Consider the following 6,748-nt stretch of genomic DNA (forward strand, 5'->3'; position numbering starts at 1 on the left):
CTTTTCCGCTCTTTGGGCCCAAGGAAGTCACTAAAAATTATTAATTTCATTTTTAAATTTAGTATGTTTTGATAAGTAAGGTGGGTAAGCCAAAGGTGGTTAGTGCTCCTAACGTGTACCCCCCCCAAAGTAAAACTAAATTTGTTTTGAATCATAAGACGTCCCTGCTGCATTATAAATCTTGTATCTGAGGTGCACGAGGCTGAATTGGAAGATATTTCCTTGAATGGCCTCCATTGTATGAAGTGATTTAATTTTTGCAGTTGTCGTTCTAATTTCCGGGTGAGAAGATATTGTAATTTATATGTGTTTAAATTCTTAGAGCTTTGAAAGCTTATTTCTTACCGCATTACTTTAATTCTAATTAATATATCAGATTAATAGTTTTAAGTCGTGTAAATAGTGAACATATGCATGTTCCCAAGGTGGCCCGACACCGGTGCCACCTTGGGAACACAGAGCCTTCGGAAACAAACGTGAAATTTATAAAAGAATTAATTATAAATCATTACGTAGCATGTTATTTCAAAAAGAGGAATGATTGAATTGAGTGAAAATTGATTTATTTCATTTTAAGCAAATGTAGAACTTTGGTATTTTTTAAACTTTTATAATATTTTGACGTTAAATGCACTTTAGTAGAGTTTGCAATATTTTTTTACAAGTTTTTTTTGTATTGTTTGCATTTTAAAGTAATTTTTCAGGTATTTTTTTTATTTTTCTGGTAGTTATGAGTGTTTTTGTGGTCGATTCAGGTATTTTCTTGTAAATTTGGGTATTTTTATACTAGTTATGGGTTAGGTTAGTTAACTCTAGTATGGCTATTTAACTCTTGTTAGTTAATCCGTTTGAAAAAATTAACTCAGTAATAAAAATTAAAAGAATCGCTAGTGACTTCACACAAGAACTATCAATGTAAAATCAATAAACAAATAATACATTCTGAAAACAAATATCTTTTTCAAAATCGGGAAACTTGTTCCCTACCAGCAAGACATTTAAAGTGCCTTTTTAAAAGACGTTTACCAGTCCAAATGTTTTTTCTAAGGATAATTTGAGTAAGTGAAAAAGTGATTTCAATATATGGCTCACCTTTGGAACCTGTGGGAAACCTAAGGCGCAGAAGCTACAATTTCGAAATTGTATTACAAAATAAATGAAATTTTATTTTACAATTAAAAGTCTGCATGATATATATTAGAGATGGGTGTAAGATGTTACAAAAAAAATTTCAGTCACACAGACTTAACCAGAAAATTAGGAAAAATCCTCAAAGTAAAGCCATTTTTAGCTCCCTACCTTAAGTTTTGATTCAATAAGTTGTTTCACTTTAATAAGTTATTAAATATGTCGAAATGTATTTTGTTTTCTATGTGAATGTGCGCTTTCCTTTCATACAGTTAATCAATTTTTTTAAATAATATTTTCTCTTGAATATTCTTGCGCCACCCCTATAGTGTGCTCGCGCCCCCCTAGGGGGCGCGCCCCACAGGTTGAGAATCACTGTGTTAAAATACAAAACTTAAAGGAACTTATTTGATTACTTCCTGAGACTCCTGAGATTACTTCCACATTTTTACATTATTTTAATGAATGTAATTTTATATGTTAAAATACAAAATTTAAAGGAACTTATTTGATTACTTTCTGAGACTCCTGAGATTACTTCTACATTTTTACATTATTTTAATGAATGTAATTTTATATGTTAAAATACAAAATTTAGTGGAACTTATTTGATTACTTCCTGAGACTCCTGAGATTACTTCCACATTTTTACATTATTTTAATGAATGTAATTTTATATGTTGAAATGCAAAATTTAAAGGAACTTATTTGATTACTTCCTGAGAAATCAAATTTCAAATGTACGACTTCCTTAAAACTCGATTTCTCAAGAACTATTCAATCGATTTTGTTCAAATTTTGTGTTTGACATAAAATTAAATTCCTTAAAATGATTTAAAAATTTGTACACCTTAAAATTCAAAATTTTTGAAACTATTTTTAAATAAAATCGTGAAAGTTACAAATAGTTATTATTAATTATTATTAATTATTTTTTTCCATTGTGCTATCTTTGGATAAACGAATTTTATAATAATGTGCAAAATTGTTTTGAATTGCTTAAGATATGGGGTCCAAACTTTCGACCACTCTTCTGACCAAACTATTAGAACCATATTTCCCAGATTGTGGCTACTCCTTATTTGTTAGGGTCAAAAATTCAAATTCGTCGAAAAAAGTTATGTTTATTTAGAGAAAGTACGTTTTTGTGTCCGATTTCGTAATTTAAACGATCGTCTGCACTAACTATTTAATATATTCGAGATCACCCCTTCGAAGCATTAAGAATGAGTCCAGGTATGTGAAGATTTGATCAAAAGTTAGTCAGGGTTATTCACTTATTTTGCACTGTACTCATAAGTAATATGAAAGTTTGATAAAAACAAAGTAACTGTCAAAACCTAACTAATCATTTTTGAGCAAAGGGAAACTAACAGTATTTAATATGTGATTATTCGAAACGTCCTCAAGCTTCATCAGGCTATCAAATTCGTATTGGTGTTTTTTCTCACCTTCCTCACTAGTGATTCAACAGACTTCGAAAGAGTTTCTGTTTCTAACTGGATGAAATACTTATTTTATATCTATAATGTACGTATTTTTTTACTACATATTTAAAAAAAACTCTAAATTTATGTATTAAGGTTGATGATAACAGAACATCCTTTATTTCTCTTTGGTGGTATTCAAATCAATCCATGCATAAGATTCTCTGTTATCAGCAACTGTTAACTAAAATTTCAAAACATACTATCAGCGCATGTTTTGGAAAATTTGGTTAAAGAAATTAATAACAAAACACAGGGTACGTTAGATCGATAACCGAAGAATGAAATTGCATTTCCTACGTATCAGAAATGTAAAAAGTCACTTTTTTTAAAAATTAAATTATGAAATATTCACAAATTTCACTTTCTCTTAAAGTACTAGATGATCATTTTTATTATTAAAGTCACTTATAATTGTCACTAAGTCAAAATCCTTAAGTCAAAAAAGTCCTTAAAGTCATTATTTTAAAGTCATTTATAATTATTTTTTATTTTATGTCTGCAAGAGGTAGAGCATTTTTAAAATTAAGTAGTCTTTTTTCAATATTATACTTTCGTTTATATTTTTTAAAAGTTTTTATATATTTTCCTTAAAATGCACTTAATATTTTGCACATTACATAAAATTTTGTTCAATTCTTTTTGGTGAATCCTACAAAGCAGTAAATAAGCATCTAAATTATATTTTAATAGTTTCTAAAAAATGTTGACTTTTGATTTTTTCTTATTAATGTCCTATTGCCTAATAATTTTACATTTTCATTAATACTTTTAAAAATATTTACAAACATTTGCTTTAATTTTGTTATTTGTTATATTTCCTTATACGGAGCTAAGCGTTTCATGACATTACCAGCAAATTGGGGGTCTACTTTTACAATAAAATTAGGTAAGGAATATTTAAGTTATACTTCGGAGCATTAATACTTTTTACAAGTAAAGGTTCTACACTTTAAAAGTGATATATATTTATATAGTTTAATTTACGAGACAGTGTAATAAAATAAATTGAAACAAATAATGATGACAAATATCTTCTATTATCATTGAATATCGACGATATGATTTATATTCGCATCTAATACGAAATTTTATAAAATACAAACGACGTATTATAAGAATCGAATTTTAGCTTTAGACCTTACAATTTGAATTCAGATAAAATTTGAATCAATGAAAACTAGCACAAGGGATTATTACGTAAAAACAATAAAATAAGTGCATAGAATTGAAATATAAAATATTTTCAAATAATATAGCGAATTCTTACAAATAATATTGTAATTAAATAATATTAAAATCCAATGGTATTGTTATTAAATAATATTGAAATCCAATGGTATTGTTATTAAATAATATAGTATAATATTGTAATGAAATAATAGTATAATATTGTATAGTATAATATATATAAATAATATTGTAATGAAATAATATAGTAATTTAATTGCTTGTAATTGTTTTAATTGTTTTTTTTTGTTTTCTGCAAAGAAATTTAATCATTTTAAATGTCAGAAGTTCTAATTTCATCGAATATACAAGCACTACATTCTACATATTAAATATTAAAAGATAAAATATAAAAACTCACTTGACAATAAGCAATAGATAAATCTGGTCTTCTTAAGTATGTTCTTCTTATAGAACTATACAAATTAACAGTTGTTCTTTATGTTTTCGAACTTCATAAATTAAATTTTTACATCAAAACTACAGAATTCCATCAGCTAAAACAAAATGTAATAGATTTTCAAGCCGAGTACTGATACCATATTATAAAAGTTGCAGAATATTACGTAAAAAAATACAAGCTAACCACGTACAATGTTTTAAAACCAACCAAAAAGGGTGGCAGACAATTTCAGTTGGCAATGATTATTTTGATGGGTTATCTGGAGCAGGTGACGAAAAACAACCAATTTCCCGCCAAAAAAGTGTTTTTATTTATCGTTGCAACACTGATGCTGTAGGAAATGCATCAAAAGTTGCTGGAAAAACTACTGCAATTTTTTTGCAATATACGGCTGCCTTGATAACCAACTTTCCTAAATTACATTTATTTCACCTAGCTAAGAAGAAAAAAAGCGATTCTTTCTATTAGGAGTTTTGATCCAAACAAATTCTTCTGTTTTCATTTCTGGTAAAATTATGAAAGAAGTTGTTATTCCCTGAAAACTTCTGATTGCACAGATTTCATTTATTTAAATATACAATTATGTAAACAAAATATAAGAGTTAATTTAAAATATGATAATTGAGCTATCCATTTGCTTGTACTGTTAAAAACATTAGTTTAGGTCTGTAACATACTTTTTTAAATGTTAATAACGTTGGACAATGTCACATTTACACTTTATGTAAAGTGACAAATTAATATCTAATTTTACCTATGCTTTAATTTTTCTTTAAACGTTATTCCTTTTTTTATTTTAGCAATCTTTTTAACTTTCTTGGTGACCTTTCTCATGGTCGTTGCGGTCATCGCACTTCCTGTGGGGAANAAGATAAAAAGCAAATTTTGGAGGTTAAACTGAGGTTCAAAGTTAATAGGATTCAGTAAATTGACGCATGTGAATGATTTTAACACTTTTCATAAGTTCGTGCTCAATACAATAAATAAACAAGTGAAAAATTTAATTGCATTTTTAATTTTTTGGGGTAAATGCTGCAGGAAAATGGAATCTGTGCGGTACCAGTACCTTTGCAGCAAATTATACTTATAAAACAAAGATCTCACTATTTAAGGTTATAACTGTTTTCCAGGTCTTTGATATAGCTTCTAGTCTGCTTTATATTAAATTTTCCTGAACACTGTTGTATGTTAAATAGAAATTCTTTTTTCCATATTGATTTAGAATGGCTCAAAATATCAAAAGACAAATTTACAATTTAAAAATATAGCTAGCTTCTTCTCTCAAAGATTGGTTGTTCTTAAAACATGTTTTAGAATCCTTATCAAAGTATACATACTTTAGCCTGGAAAATAGAAATGTTGCTGAGAGGAGGAGCAAATTTTTTTGTATTCAATTCCTGAACTTACTTAATTGCTATTTGTTTCAGGTCATTAAGAGGACGCTATACCACGAGCGAAATTTTTCAGCACAAATTCTGTTTCCCCTTCATAAATAATTTAAAATGTAGAAATTAAAGCGGGTTCAGGTGAACCAAGAACAGGTCATAAAACTTCAATTGCTGAAAAAAAATCAAAATGCGAGCAAATTATTGGAAGAGAACTACTCCATTGTGAAATCTTAAATAATCCTCTGATAATTTATTTTCTTTTTGATACCTTGAAAATTTCTTTTCAGTGTTTGAATCTTCAAAGCTTACTCTTGGTCTGCCTGAACTCATTTTTTCCATACTTTAAGTTTAAACAAAAGAGAAGTGATGACTTTCTACAATTCCAAATAATATTTTTTAATTAGATGGAATTTCAAAAAATAAAGAATTTTAAAGACAAGACAAATTTAAGAAAATAAATTCTTAATTTTTGAAAACTTTAACTGCTTGCTTATAGACTGTATCGGGACATTTTATAAAATTTCAATTATTCCATTCATACGTGTACAAAAATTTCAGTTTAAATAAAAAAATTTAACAACATTATTTTGCGTATAATGTTTGTCTGTCTACGTTATATGTGCTACACACAAGCTAGATTAAGTTTAATTTTTACAAGAATGGTCTCTGACTGTGTCAGTGTCTCTGTCGAGAAACTGCAAGGAACTATCTAACTTTAAAATTTTAACTGTAACTGTAGCGAGGCGGAAGTTTTGTAAACAGAAGGGGAATGATCGCCTCAGAGAGACGAGGTTGATATGTTATGCTCATTTCAAAAAAGCTTAATGTTTCGTTATCAATTATGTTTCTTGTTACGTTTTGTGTTAAATATTAAATGTTTTAAAAAGAAATAGTTAATTCCTTTAATGGCAGAACTTGTTACTTTTTATTATTGACATCTTTTTATTTTTACAAGAGTAGCGATCCTTTTTAAAGCGAAAGAAAAGCTTTCCATCTTCTCACCGGGAAAATTGAAGAACAACAGAAATTGCAGGTAAGGTAATTTTACCTTTACCTTTAATTAAGAATTATTATTGAATTTATTTGAGTTGATTGATAAATAATTTTTTACA

The sequence above is a fragment of the Parasteatoda tepidariorum genome, chromosome 1 (genome assembly GCF_043381705.1).
Source record: "Parasteatoda tepidariorum isolate YZ-2023 chromosome 1, CAS_Ptep_4.0, whole genome shotgun sequence".
NCBI lineage: Eukaryota > Metazoa > Arthropoda > Arachnida > Araneae > Theridiidae > Parasteatoda > Parasteatoda tepidariorum.